This window comes from Phocoena sinus, chromosome 15, assembly GCF_008692025.1.
Source record: "Phocoena sinus isolate mPhoSin1 chromosome 15, mPhoSin1.pri, whole genome shotgun sequence".
Taxonomy (NCBI): Eukaryota; Metazoa; Chordata; class Mammalia; order Artiodactyla; family Phocoenidae; genus Phocoena; species Phocoena sinus.
In genome coordinates, this window is record NC_045777.1 from 87,690,365 (window position 1) to 87,704,643 (window position 14,279).

General features: G+C 60.6%; 1 protein-coding gene and 1 long non-coding RNA gene across 3 annotated transcripts in view; both read left to right on the forward strand.

Annotated features, from left to right (window-relative positions):
- The window catches only part of C15H7orf50 (chromosome 15 C7orf50 homolog), a 98,726-nt gene that overhangs the window by 76,154 nt on the left and 8,293 nt on the right, over nt 1-14,279 (forward strand). The gene's annotated exons all lie outside the window — the stretch shown is intronic.
- LOC116740586 lies at nt 4,237-9,100 on the forward strand. 2 transcript variants are annotated; one of them, XR_004345914.1, is made up of 4 exons: nt 4,237-4,268; nt 4,932-5,148; nt 5,550-6,304; nt 6,861-9,100. It is a non-coding gene; the product is annotated as an uncharacterized LOC116740586 (long non-coding RNA). The 2 variants fall into 2 exon arrangements; XR_004345915.1 differs by having other exon boundaries at nt 6,225-6,304; nt 6,861-9,070.

Sequence of the window (14,279 nt, forward strand, 5' to 3'; positions counted from 1 at the left end):
CCGCACCTTGATTTTCGGCAGAGGTGTAAAAGTAATTCAGTGGAGAGTCTTTTCAACAAACCGTGCTGCAGTAATAAGACATACACAGGGGAAAAGTGTGTTGATTCCTTGGGCTCTTCTGTGTTGACCGTCATGCCATCTGTAAATATAGACAGTTGTATTTCTTCCTTTCCAATCCGAGTGCCTTCGCTTGTACTTTCTTGCTTTCTTGCCCTGGCTGGAACATGTAGTGCTGTGTTGAATAGCAGTGGTGAGGGTGGGTCTCCTCACCTTGTTCCCAATCTGGTGGGGGGAGGGGGCAGTTTTACATGTTACGTACCAAGTTGAGGAAGCTCTCCTCTATTATTAGTTTTCTGAGAATGTATATCATAAATGAGTTTTGAATTTTGTCACACGCTTTTTCTGCATCAGCTAATATGATCATGTGATATTTATTCTTCAGCCCGTTGATATGATGGGTTTATTAGATTGATTCTTGAAAACTGAACCAGCCTTGCATCTGTGCGATAAACTCTGCTTGGTCATGGTGTATAATTTTTTTTAATATGTTGCTGAGTAGGATTTTTGCATTTACATCTATGAGAGATTTTGGTCTATATTTTACTCTCTTTTTCATTCTTTTTCCTTTGGTACTATTTTTGTCTGGCTTTGGTGGCAAGGTAACACTGGCCTCCCAGAGCAGACTGGGAAATGGTTCCTTTGCTTCCGTTTTCTGGAAGAGCTTATATAAAATTGGTGTTAATTCCTCCTTAAGTGTTTAATAGAATTCCAGCGAAACCATCTGGGCTTGGACACAAGGTTCTGGAGTCAGGCCTGCGATAGCTTTAGTGACAGCCAGGCCCTGCGATGGCCGTCCCTGGAGGGGCTGGCGGGCCGGCTGCACCAAGACCTTGAGCAGCACTTTGCTTCCTCTTGTTGTGGCCGACGGCGGACCCTGCTCCGCTGGGGCTGGGGCTCCCCCCCGTACTCACACGCGCACTCACGATTTCCACCCGCCAAATGCTTCCAAGCAGGGCCTGACCCGCTGGCGGGGCCACGTGTGAGGGAAGGGGTTTGTGCGGGAGCTCTGGGGGCTGCGAGCAGATGTGGGCATCCAGGTGGGTGTTCCAAACCCCCTGCAGCGTTTCCTGTGATTTCACCAGTGGTCGGTTCTCAGGAGGCGCCAAGCCCGGGAACACTGGGCTTGCTGATCAGCTGGACGTCCCGGCTAATAGTATCTGCGTGGGACATATTTATTCTTTGCGGAATGACTCAGAATGATCCCCATGATCTTGGGGTGCTGGTTTCGAGAGCTTGTTCTTACTGCCTCGGGGGAGGGTTTGGTGGCAATTCCATGCTTCTGGAACACCAGCTCGGCAGAGTTGTTCCACTCCGCCCCCCACACCCCCAGCCATCCTGGCTTCTCCTCTGCTTCACGTGGGCCTCTGTGCCCCCTCCCCGGGATGTGGCTGCCTGCTCCCTTTGCCTGGACCACTTCTCTCCCAAATATCCACGGCTGTGCCCTCACCTCTGGGTCTCAGGTGTCACTGTCCTGACGCTGTCTCCTTGACCTCCGTCCTCCTCCAGCCATTTTAAATGACAAAATGTAAGTCAACCGACTCTCTGTTGTCCCTAGTTTTCCTCCTTAGTGTTATAGCCTTTCGGGGCAGTCTAACTATGGCAGGGGGGTCTTAGTTCAGGCTGCTATCACAAAATGCCATAGGCTGGGTGGCTTATAAGGAACCAATGCCTTTCTCATGGTTCTGGAGGCTGGAAGCCCAAGACCAAGGCACTGGCCGTTTTGGTGTCCAGTGGGTTCTCTTCCCCAATCTCCTTGCTGTGTCCTCACGTGGTGGAGGGGTGAGGAGCTAGCTCTCTTAGTGACAGCCAGTGCCCTCTCTTATGAAGGTACTGATCCCCTTCACGCGGCCCCCATCCTCGGGATCTACTTACCTCCCAAAGGCCCCACCTCCTAGTGCCATCGCGGGGTGGGCAGTAGCATTATGATATATGAGTTGTGGGGGCACTGGAACATGGTTTGTGGTAGCAGGCGTTCCCCACAGTAAGCTTAGCACTTAGAAAAACATCTCATGTGAAGATGTTGCTTAACAAATGTATGTGGAATGCATCCAGGTCTGTTATGTAGCCACGCTTCCTGGCCAGGAGCTGCTGGGCCAAGTTGCATGGGGTTCTAGGGCCTCTGTGGCCCCTCAGGGGTAGACCCAGTGTGCTGCAGCCGGGGCCACATGGCAGGCAGGCCTCTCAGCCACACCGTCCCGCTCCACCAGCTGGACCCTGGCCACGAAGGCCCTCGGGGCTGAACCAAGCGCCTTTTCTCTTGGGGTCCCTACAGGTAGCCCCAGGGTGCACTGAGTGGCCCTGTGCCTGCTGCTGTCTGACACAGGCCAGGGACAGACAACCAGGGGGTAGCACAGCCCAGCAGCACCTTCTGGGGGTGAGCCTCACCTGCCTCTGTGTGAGGGCTTGCGGGGACAGAGTGTGTCCTGCAGGCGGGTCCCTGGGCAGAGAAGGGCCTGGGAAGGAGCTGGGTCGGGAGCGGCAGACCCGGCCCGTTTCACACCCTTTACCTCGTCTGCACAGCGTAGGTAACAGGGCGGCTGGGAGCGTGAGACAAACGGGCACGAAGCTCCCTCTGCGCTGCGTGTCCCTGTGTGCGGTGTCCGCCCCTCACCCTGCCCCAGGCCAGCTCTTCCCCTCCTGCTCTCTCCTTTGTCCAGCCTCCCACGGTGGCCCATTAGAGTCACCAGAATAGTACCGTGAAGAAACCAGATTGGGGGTTCTTGGGTTGCAGGGCTGGCACAGGAAATGCACTGGGAAATCAGCACGCAGATCCTCTAGGACTCGGAAGACCCCAAGTGAAGTCCATTCCACGAGACTGGCTCGTGGCTTTGTGTTAGCATTTCTGAGTCTCGGTTTCCTTATCTGTAAAGTGAGAATGCGGACGCCAGCGTCCCCAGGGCTTAAACAGGGTCACAGAGGTGCGACTGTGCTGGTGGGCCAGCGAGTCCCTGCCCTGTCCTCCACTCTCCTCCCCCACCCAGCTCTGGCCCCCGCCCCCGCCTCGTGCCTGTCCCTGTCCCTGTCCCTAGCAGCACTCCTGAGGAGCCTCTGTGTGTGGACCAGCCTTGGGTGCTGGGGAAACGGCCAAGAGGAAACGCACAGAAAGATGCAGTCTTGGCTCTGGGACCTTGGGAGGTCCTCATCGGGCTGGGAAGCTGGGACACCCACACCCGCCAGCCAGCGCACGGCCTCAGCACCCAGGGGACAGCGTGTCCTCACGCCAGGGTGCCGGAGCAGCCCCCCCCCCCCCCCCCCCCGCCCCCAAACCAGCCCCGCCTCCAGAGCCTGCTGCAGGCCTTGGGCGGGTTCAGCAGGCTCCGGCTGCGGGAGCGTGGCTTTCCTCGGACTATGAAAATTGATTTGCAGTATTGTCTTAGGAGAAGGACACCTTCATTCATTTACTCCGTGAGCCTTTATTGAGCACCTGCTTTTTGCTGGGTGGGTCTGCGGTGGGCAGACCCGGCCTTACGCTTGTGGAGCTCAGTTTGAGGGGGTGGAGCTCTAGGGGCTCTACACAGCGGGTTCAGCGGGTGAGGCAGAGAAGGCTTCCCCGAAGCTGAGGGTTGACAGGCGCTGGAAGTGAGCGCTCCAGTCAGGGGAAGCGCATGCGCAGACGCCCTGGGAGGAGACAGCAGGCCAGGTTACCCGGCTGCAGGGGGTGGAGATGGGGGGTGGGGACCGAGCCGGTGGTCGGCAGACGCGTTCGTGTTAACTGCACCGCGTGGTTTTCCTGCCTCCCCTGTGGGGACCTGCCAGGGAGCCCGGGCCACCGCACCGTGAGGAGAGCCACAGGCAGACCCCTGGGCGGGGGCTCAGCGTCTGCCACTCGGCGGCCGAGCTGTGGGCCGGGAAGTGCCCGGTGCCCTGGGCTGGGCCTTCCCCTGGCCCGGAGATCCTCCTCCTGGCCCGGAGGTCCTCCTCCTCCCCTCCCCCTCCCCCGCCCGGGGCCGCGCAGCAGTCGCCGCCCACTCGGCCTGGAGGGGAGGGGTGGTCCTCGCCCCCCAAACCCCGTGCAGGGGCGACCCCGCCCACCTCCTGACCCCACCCCGCCCACCTCCTGACCCCGCCCCGCCAGGAGTCCCGCCCACACGCCCAGCCGCGTGCTTGCGTCACCGCCCAGCCGGCTGGATCTGGTTCCAGCCGAGCCCAGCCGGCGTGACATGCGCAGTGCGCGGGGGCTGCCACACCTGGCGGCCTGGGACGCGGAGGTCAGTGCGCCGGGCTGGGAGTGGGCCGTGGGGGCTGGGGGGCGCGGGGGTCCGTCCTGCAGGGCGGGGCGGGGGCTCGGCGGCGCCCTGGAGTCCCGAAACCGGGGTGGGGGCGGGGAGGAGGAGGGGCCCGGCCCGCTTAGTCCCGCTTTCGGACGAGAGGGTTCGGAGCGCCCCGCCTTCCGGGCCCGGGGTCCCGAACCGCGGACAGGCTGCGTGGGGCCGGGGCTCTGAGACGCGACTCGACGCGCCGCGCCTCCCTCTCCCCGGGCGAGGCCTTGGGTGCCCGCCGACCGTGGGCTGCTTCTTCCATCCCGGGACCCACGCCAGTCCCCTGGGCTCTGCCGGCCCCACCTTCTCTCTGTAAGAGCGTGGAGTGGTCTGGACCACGTCGCTGCCCCCTCCCCCAGGCTGGGCTGTCATCACCGTTGGCGACCCGCCTTCGGGGCCTTTATAGCCGGAGGCCTTAGCCCTGCAAGGTCCACCGCCACGGAGCGCATTGAGTGTCAGGGCTTGGGGGCGGAACCCACCAGGGCATCTACCATTTTGCTTGTGAAATTATCTGGGTATGCGTAGCTCTTTGCTTGGCAATGTGAGTGTTTAGTTTTTTAATTCATTGTTACACTAAGGAATTCTTACAAAGTGTGGGGGTTATTTTCCTAGTGTGATGAAATGACTTTGGAAGTTACACTTAACAGCGGATGGAGCACAGCGGATGGAGCTGACATCGTGAGGTGCTACATGCACGTTTAACGAAGCCTTTGGATTTTCCTGTTTCCTTCTTTTGGAGCCACTAACTTGTTTTGTTGACTGAAGAGCCTGCAGCCTGGTGCCTGTGGGGCTGGAGGGCAGCTGGGCCCCTGTAAGGCCCGCGGTGGAGGTGGGTTAGGATGCGGCCCCAAACGGGTATATCCACTGTGTGCCCGGTCGTGCAGTTTTCTCTCCCAAGGACGCAAGGCGCAGAAGCCGCTGGGGAAGACAGTCCAGAGTCTGCTGGGTTGACACGGGGTGAAAACGTAATTGAAAATCTTGAGCAAAAGTGGGATTGTTTTTGCTTTGAGGGAAGCAGTGTCGGACGCTGTGGGAAGCCTGGCGCCCCAGGCCCACCTCGAGTATGGGGGAGAGAGGTCTGTGTGGTCTTATGGTATGCTTTTCATGCGTTCAGAATATGATTTTCATTAAAATGGCAAGATCAGTACTGTCAGATTAGGAACGACTGTCTGCTAGTCTTTCAGAAGTTGCTGGAAGTTACGCTCTCTGTGTGTTAAACGTTACGTCTAGACTCGCAGCTCGTTCGCTTGATGTTCCGCTCGGCTCTGCCCACGCTGGCTGTCCATCTCCCGGAACTGCATTTCCAGGTTACACACAAAATGCAGCCTGAACTCCTGGTCAGTCACACGTTTCCAAAGATGGAAGGAAAGCAGCAGCTTGTAGGGAGGAGGTGGGCGTGGCCGGGGCCTGCAGAGCTGGGGGCAGCTTCTCTGAATACACGAAGCAGACCTGTGTGACCTTTGCCTTCCGATAACGGGACAGTCCACATTAGGCTGTTGACCGTGCAGAGTGCAGCTGGGCCCTAAGCTGTGTTGGCCTCTCAGCAGCGAAAGTGATGGGGAGGGTTGTACATCATTCTCCTGCCTAGAACCAAGGAGGGCCCATGGGCCGGTCCTGCGTGTGGACATCAGAGCTCCTGCAGAGGCCAGCCAGCCAGGGCCTGTTTGCTCCCTGCGTGTGGGCGAGATCAACCCAAAAGCTTAGCCGAGATTCTGGGAAGCAGTGAGAGCCGGTGGCCCTTGTGATCTGGGGGCCAGGAAGGCCTGTGCCGTCTGCAGCTAGGAGGGGGTGTGGGGTCCTGGCCCTGGGCCACTGTCCTGGGCCTGCTGGTGGGAGACCTTGGGGCTGTGAATGAAGGTCTCCAGTGGGCAGTGGGGGTGGGTGACAGTCTCTTCCTGTCCTCAGGAGGCCTTAAAGACTGGGTGTGTAGGAGCCAGGTTCCTGCTAAAAGTCAGCCAATGAAAGCCGCCCCCCATAAATGCCTGGTAAGAAGAATCGGTGGACCTCCTCAGCCCACCCCCGCCCCGGGGCTCATGGGGAAGCCGGGTAGCTGCTCTGGAAATGGAAGTGGTACCAGGGGAGGGGTAGATCGTGTGGCCCTCCTACCAGCTTCGTTCCTGCTGGGCTGGAGCTCTCCCTGATGGAATGTGCTGCGTCTTCTCTGTTCTCCTGCCTCCTCTGCCGTGGGGTCTGGGGTCTCAGCTAAGACCTCAGTGGCCCTGAGGTCCCCGTGCCGCACCTCAGCAGCACGTGACCACCCCGCCCCCAGCCTGTGGTGCCAGTGTTACACCTGAGCCGGGTGCTCCTCACCCTTCCCCCACGCCTGCGGCAGCTCGGCCACAGCTCAGCCTGTGTCCCCCGAGGCCCCAGGCCCGGGCTTGTCGGACACGGTGCCTGGTGGGGGAGGTGCTGGGTGCACCGGGTTCCCGCGTCTGGGCCCTGGGCCTCGCGTGCCGGTGCTGACCTGCCCGTGCACCTACTGGCTTTGGCTCTCCTTTGACCACGTTGTCCCTGCGGCCTCTCCCCCCGGCTCCTCCCTAGACCGCAGCCTCTGAAGGGAGCCGAGGGATCTCCCCCATCCTGGCTCTCCCCCGAAGCTGTAGCCTGGCTTTGCTCCATTGTCCATCCACGGGCAGGAACGGATGGACAGCCTGTGAAAAGGTAAAATGAGTAAAGGTCTCAGGATTTTCTGCTTCCAGAAACGAATCTGATCTCTGTAAACACGGTTCCTGTCTCAGGGCAGTTAAACCAGGCCTCCTGCTGTCTACAGGCCAGAGGGGGTCCTGCCCGCCCCCCCCCCCCCCCATCTTGCAGGTGTGGGCCTTGCAGAGAGGCTGTCCTTGCTGACCGGAACCCCCGTCCAGAGGAGATGAGAAGTTGATCACAGCACGGCCTTGGGAGAGCCAGGAGTCCTGCCATCATCCAGGCTGAAGCGCTGGGGGACCTTAAGAGGGTTTAATAGGGCTGGTCATCACAGCACGGCCTTGGGAGAGCCAGGAGTCCTGCCGTCATCCAGGCTGAAGCGCTGGGGGACCTTGAGAGGGTTTAATAGGGCTGGTCATCACAGCACGGCCTCGGGAGAGCCAGGAGTCCTGCCGTCATCCAGGCTGAGGCTCTGGGGGACCTTGAGAGAGTTTTATAGGCTGGTCATCACAGCACGGCCTCGGGAGAGCCAGGAGTCCTGCCGTCATTCAGGCTGAGGCTCTGGGTGGTCATCTACTCCCTGGCTTTGGCACCCCGATCTGTGTTTCGTGTGTCTTCTGGCTTTTCAAGTGCCCGGTGGCACGTAACACACGTTCATATGAATCCTTGGGTTACAAGAGAAGCAGAATGGAAGTTAAGTCTTCTGGTCGCCGATGCCCCCGGCCCGCTGAGCGTGCAGCCGTGCTCAGAGTTTTTTGTTCTGAAGCTGGTCTCTGACAAGGGCCAGTGTTTCCAGCCCAGGTGGGGGGCAGGTCCTGCCGGCAGCCAAGGCCACAGGCTTTGAAACGGTTGATGTGGAAGACCTTTCCCAGAGCCCTGGCCTGTCTGCAGGGGCCACCGTCCCTCGGCGGCACAGCCCCCCACCTGGGCCGTGGCCGTGGCGACCCCCCCACCCCTTGAAGCCCTCACCTCCTCCTCTGTAACCCAGGAGCTGGGCTCCAGCGGGATCCGCGTGTGTTTCTGGCCAAGAGGGTCTGACGGTTTCGGTAACGTCCAAGACCCACGTGGAAGGGGACCAGGGGGTGATGGGCTGGGAAGGGGAGAGACGTGGGCCAGGGAAATGACGCCTTTCCTCCCAGGTGCTGTGTGGTGGTAGAGCCCAGGGCTGCAGACGGGGCGGCGCTGGGCAGGATTCTTGGGAGGGCTCCATCTCACTGATTCTGGGACCCACTGGGGTTGAGCGTTTCCTTGTGCTGTGCGTGTTGACAGCAGATCACAGTGGCCCTGGGGGGCGGGGCCAGGCTTTCATGTACTGTACGGGGACCTCTCACAGTGTCACCTCACGTGGATCTGCCCTGGTGCGGTAATGAAGCGCGGAGGCTGTATTTTGTGATCTGGTATCTGTTTCAGCGTGGGCCCCTGTGCTTGTGTATCCTGGTTCAGGCATTTGAAAACGTCTGGTGTCTGCAGCATCTGGATGGAGGAGCTGTGCCCTGCTCTGAACGGCCGCTCAGCCCGGGGCAGCCGCTGTCCCTGTCCTCCAGGAGCTCACTTACCTCCGGCCGTGCGCTCCTTGAGGCCAGAGCCCGTGTCTGCCTCAGCACCGGCACCGGCAGCAGCAGCGGCAGCTCTGCAGGGCACCGGGCCCGTCACCCACGGCCCACAGCGCTCGCAGCGTCCCTGCTTGCCCGGCCCAGCCGCTCGCTGGGTTGATCAGAGCAGCGTCCTGCGTTGTGTGCGTGCTTTCTGAAGTTGTTTGGAATTGGGTTGGTTTTTTTTGGCGGAGCTGCGAGACTTGTGGGATCTCAGTCCCCTGACCGGGGATTGAACCCGGGCCGCAGCAATGAAAGCCCGGAATCCTAACCGCTAGGCCACCAGGGAACTCCCTGGAATTGGTCTAGTTTTAATCAGAGTACTGCAAATAAAATGAAGAGGGTACATACCACTGTTTCTATTTCTGAATTAGCAGAGGAAACTCAGCATCACTCACAGGTTGGGGGAATGAGCGTTTAAAGAGTCTAATAATTCGTAACTGACATCTTAGTGTCTCCTGTGTGTTTCTGCTCTTGTTCTGCAGGGAAGCCGGGGGGGGGGGAAGGCTCATGGCGTCTGTGTTGCCTTCAAGTTGCGTCTAGTTATTTCAAAACACAAAGTTTTATTTAAATATTATAGGAAACACTCCCTCTTTTGTTCTTCATCATTTTCAGGAAAGGAAAAAGGAATTGATTGGCTACCATGAGTTTCCCTTTTGACTTTTAATAATTGCAGCAATGGTCCTGATTAAGGTTTAGTTTTCAAGCTGAAGCAGTGTCTCAAAGGAGCTGCAGGCGGGGACTGGGCGTCCTGCCCGCGGATGCCTGGCTTCAGAAGCGGAAGGAAGAAGGGGCTGTGTGGCCTGGGGAGGCGCCAAGTCTGGGACCAGTTTCCTCTTAGGTGCCCTCCCTTCCACCCCTGAGCTCCCGTCGCTTCAAGGTTCATCCGGCTCCATGGGACTTCCGGGAGAGAAGCCGGTGCTTCTGGCCTCAGCGGTGTTTGGACAGAGACCTGTGGTTAAGGATCACTCTGGGGGGGGTGCCTGGCGGGGACCTGCGCTCTGACCACCTCTGGAGAGTTGCCGTGCCCTTGGGGACGCTGTGTGGCCTGTGGACAGACAGCTGAGCCGAGTGACTGGACTGCTTGTGCGGCCCGGGCCCCTGCCCCCGCCGCCTCAGGGTCACTTCGACCCTAAACCCAGCCCTCACACTGGGGTCAGGTCACGCCTTACAGCTCATGCCTGGTTCAGGCTTACGTTTCACTGGCAAGGATTTTTAACGCACACCTTTCTAGTCCCCTAATTCTGTGGTTGATGGGTTTCGCCTGGACAGAGTGGGTGGGTTAGGGGCCCCACCCCGGCCTCCGCTGTCAGCAGGCTGGCCGATGACCCTGTCCCCGTGTGTCAGTGGTCAGCAAGGAGCAGCCCCCCCGACCCCGGCCGGGAAGTTCCACCCGGGGGGTGGTCCCTGCCCTGCTGGCTCCAGCCAGGTGCAGGCTCCTCATGAAAGCAGGTCCGCGGCCACCACTGCCCAGTGGCGCTTGCCGGGTGAGAGAAGGGAAGCTGGACCCCGACACTGAGTTCCATGCTCTGAAGTAGGAGGGCACTGCCCTCTCCCCACCGTGTTGGGCCCTCTGAGCCCACGCCCCTGGGGCTCCCCCAGCTCTGCTGGCATCAGGATCAGAGATCCCGCTGTCAGTCGTCCCAGCCCACCCCCCCCCCCCCGCCCCCCGCCTCCCAGCTGAGCAGGACCTGGCTCTGGGCCTGAGCTCGGAGGCGGAGAGAATGGCCTGGCTCCCCGCGCTTCTCCTCCTGAGCTGGTGGGGGACCAGAGGGTCTGCAGGCAGGAGACCCCCTCCCGGGCTACACTGTTCCCCGCAGCTGTGTAGTGTAACCTGTGAGCACGAGGCAGCAGGGGCCCCCCAAACATGGCCCGTCTCAGGCCACCCCAGCTGACCTTTCCTTCCTTGGCTCCCCCACAGACCCATGACCCCCAGAGTGGAGAGCCAGACCCCCACCCCTTCCTGTGTGTTGGGGCCTCCGGGCGAATCCAGTTCAGAGCCCTGGGCAGGAGCTGATTAGAGGGTCTGAGCCAGGCCAGTGGGAGCCCATGCGGGAGGTCGGGGAGGTCGTGGTTGTCTAGGCGCCCCTCCCGGAGTGGGGCCTGAGAGGCCCTGGGGGGAACCACACTGGGACAGAGGGGTCCCCAGGACCGCCCACCTCCAAACGCACACACAACTCGAGAAAGCCTCACCTGAAAGCCTAACACGTGGTCGGGGTGCAGGAGGACCCCAGAGAAGGAGAACCGACCCATCTAGTAGACGGGCTCCTCTGTGCCCTCCCGGGCCTGTGCCGGGCCTGCCCCACCCTCCTGGGTCAGCCTTGGTTCATAGCAGAAGACTTTGCTCCCTGAGACTGGAGGGAAGGAAAAAGGTGGTTGGAAGAGAGGCCCGTTTGTAACCTGGGACACCCTCACAAGGCAGTGGGGACGGGGGGCCACTTGTGCCCGGTCGATGGAGCGTTGCAGGACGCCTGCCCTGTCAGTGTCTCCTGATGGCCCCGTGCCCACAGGCCAGGGACCGAGGCTGTGGTGCTACTCCCTGTCCCCATCACGGAAGTGGCTGGGGAGGTACGAGGCAAGGGGTCCTCCCGTGGTGGCAGCGGTCCCACGGTGACCGTCCTTCCAGTGTGTCCCATTTTCATCTGCATTCCTGGCCAGTCCTCAACGAAGGAACTGGAGACTGAAGTCCAGCCTGTGGCGCCAGTGGTCGGTGCCAGCCTCGCTTCGAGGGATCACGAAGGGAGAGGGGGGTCCCCCTGCACATTCTGCCGGTGCTTCCAGTGCCTTGAAGTTGCAGGACCCCCGGGCTCCCCGGGGTCCTCCTATAGGGGCAGGGTTGTGGGTTTTCAGTCTCTGGTTCCGCTGGGGTGTGGCCAGTGACACTGCCTGTCTCGGGGTCAGGGCAGGGCCGGTGGCCAGAGCACGAGGCCCGCCAGGGGTCCAGGCGCCCTGCTTGTGGACAGGGGCTGATGGGCCTCCTGGCCTGAAGGACCCGAGCCTGTCCTTCAAAGCAGAGGGTTCTCTGCCTGAACTGAGCCCGTGGAAGCCTTTCCAAATCAAGGTCATGCCGCTTCTGCTCTGTGTCTCTTGCCCAGAGTCACGGGGCTGGATGCTTCCTTCATGTAGTTGTGTTTTCTCTGTGTCGCTATTTCCGTAAGAAGTCAGCACGTTTCCTTTTGTTTTGTTGTTTATTTGGTGCATTTCCTGGATGTACTCAGTGCCTATGTTGCCCAGAAGCCGGTGAGGGTTTAAGTGCTAAACGCGCCGTTAATCGCCCGTGTGATACGGTGCGTGCAGACGCCCATGCGTGGATGCAATCTGTGCCTGGACCTCCAGGGCCCTCCAGGCTCCACCATGGTCCTCCAGGGCCCGCCAGGGCCTTCCGCGGTCCTCCAGGGTCCTTCGGGGCCCTCCAGGGTGGCCGTGGCTTATCAGCTTGGGTGCACATCCTGCCAGAGGTCTTCCACACAGGTTGACTTGTTTTTGTGCCCTTTGAAACATAGCCCTGAAGAGCTCTAATTGGGGAGGGGAATATGTTGCTGAAACTTAAGTTTTCACCTCACTTCGTGTGAGGGCCTGTGTTTTGTCTGGAGCAGCAGCGCGGTGCGGTGCTTCCGAGGAGACCCCAGCGGTCAGTTCCCCATGGTTGTGCTAAGTTGGGGAGACGGGGTCTGTGTTCCAGAGAGCAGTCGTGTTAACAGCACTGACCCTGCTGCCCCCAGGCCTTCCCCAGGAGTGGGCCTGGCCTGTGGGGAATCCCGGGGTGGCTGTGGTCCGCGGGGCTCTCTGGGGGTGAGGCTTCTCCTTTCCCTGAAACTTGGTCCCCAGAAGGGCCCTCACTGGCTGCGGTTGTGGACTCCTGTGTTCCTTCCAGATGGTCTTGGTGTTTTCGTGGGCTGTCCCCCCCGCCAGCAGTACCAGCGGGAGGGGCGGGGGCCCCCAGGCCCGAGTGAGTTTAGGAAAAGGACACAGGTCCCACAGGGGGACCGTCCCTGGGGCTTGGGCAGGTGTGCAGAGCCCAGGGGGTCAGAGGTGCTGGCTTCCGCACGTGGTCCACACCAGGGTTTGGCCCGGTAGCGTACGTTGTTTAGTTGGAATAGCCAGCATTTAAAGTTTAGGAGATTCACCTGTAAACGTGTTTCCAGCTTTTCTTGAGTCCAGTTAGCTCAGCGTTTGCCCCGGGCCCCCAGCTCCCCTGGCTGCCGCGCCCCTGTATCTTGCCTGGCCCCTGGGCCTCATGGCTCCAAACAGCTCCTCTCGGGGGCCACGGAGTGTGGGCTCCCCCCACTGCCATGTCAGGGGCACCACCGGCCAAAGCGAGAGTGATTGAAAGAAGCTCTTTTTGTAGTTTCCAGAGTCCGTGCCTAATGCAAGACCTAGATCCTTAACGCTGGATGTTCCAGCAGCCCCAGGAGAGGCAGTTGGACCCTTCAGGTGCCCCCCTCCATGGGACTGCCGGGGTCCACGCCCCCTCCCTCCCAGGCCCACGCTAGAGCCCTGGCCATGTCCCCCTCCAGCCTCCTTCCTGTGCCCTTCCGTGGGAACAGGGGCACCTCGGGCCATCACTGGGCCTGCGGAGTACCCCAAGAGCCCTCAGGGAGTGGGACCTGGCTCCCGTCTCTTGTGTGACCAGGCTTAGCCTCGGGGAAGCAGCCAGCACCCCATAGGGTGCTTGGGCAGCAGGGGCCTGGACCTGGATTTGGAGGACACCACCGTGTCCTAGTGACAGTGGGAGCCATGGGGGGGGGGGGGTTGCATCCACCCTGGGGGCAGATGCCTCTGACCCTTCCATTCCCTTGCCAGACCTGCCCAACCTGCTGGCCTCCCTCGGGGGGTCAGTGTTGGCCAATCCCCAGCCCTGACCCTTCCCTGGGACTTAGGGCCTGGTGGCCGGTGCAGTGCCCCCCTGCGTGGCTCAGAGGGGCAGGGCTGGCCTGCCGCTTTTAATGCCAGCTTCTCTGTGAGCCAGGGGGTGTGTCTCCTAGACCCCAGTGCACCCCACTTCGGATTTGTGACAACGTGGAAGGGCCTGGAGGGTGTAGTAGTGCTGGAATAAGTCAGACAGTGTGATTTCACTCACGTGGAATCTAAATCACAAGCAGGCAAACCAGAGATGCAGAGGTCAGTGTGGTGGCTACCAGAGGGGAGGGGTGGGGGAGGGCGGGGCAGGTTAGAGGCTCAACCCCAGGGTGACAGATGGAAACTAAAGGTTTGGCTGTGAGCGCGCTGTTGTAGAAGTTTACATAACGTTATGAGCCAGTGCTACTCCAGTGAAGGATACCCTGCTTTAAAAACGGGATCTTATTCCCGGTCCTCGGAAGTCTGACTGACACTGGTGTTGGTGTCTCAGGCATGGTTGTGATTTTTAAAGCAAACACACACCCTTCGGGCAGCTGTGTGGTCAGAGCCCCTGCTGCCCTGTCCTCCAGGGTGTTCAGTCTCCTGCCTCTCCCCCTCCCTCTCCCCCTCACTGTCCCCCTCTCTCTCCCCTCTCCCCCTCCCTCTCCCCCTCACTGTCCCCCTCTCTCCCCCCTCCCCCGCCTCTCCCCCTCACTGTCTCCCTGCTTCTCCCCCCTCCCTCTCCCTCTCCCTCTCCCTCTCCTCACGGGCCCCTCCCTCCCCCCCTGTCCCCCTGCCTCTCCCTGCTCCCTCTCTCCCTCACTGTCCCCCTGCCTCTCCCCCTCCCTCTCCCCCTCCCCTCCCTCTCCCCCTCCCTCTCCCCTCC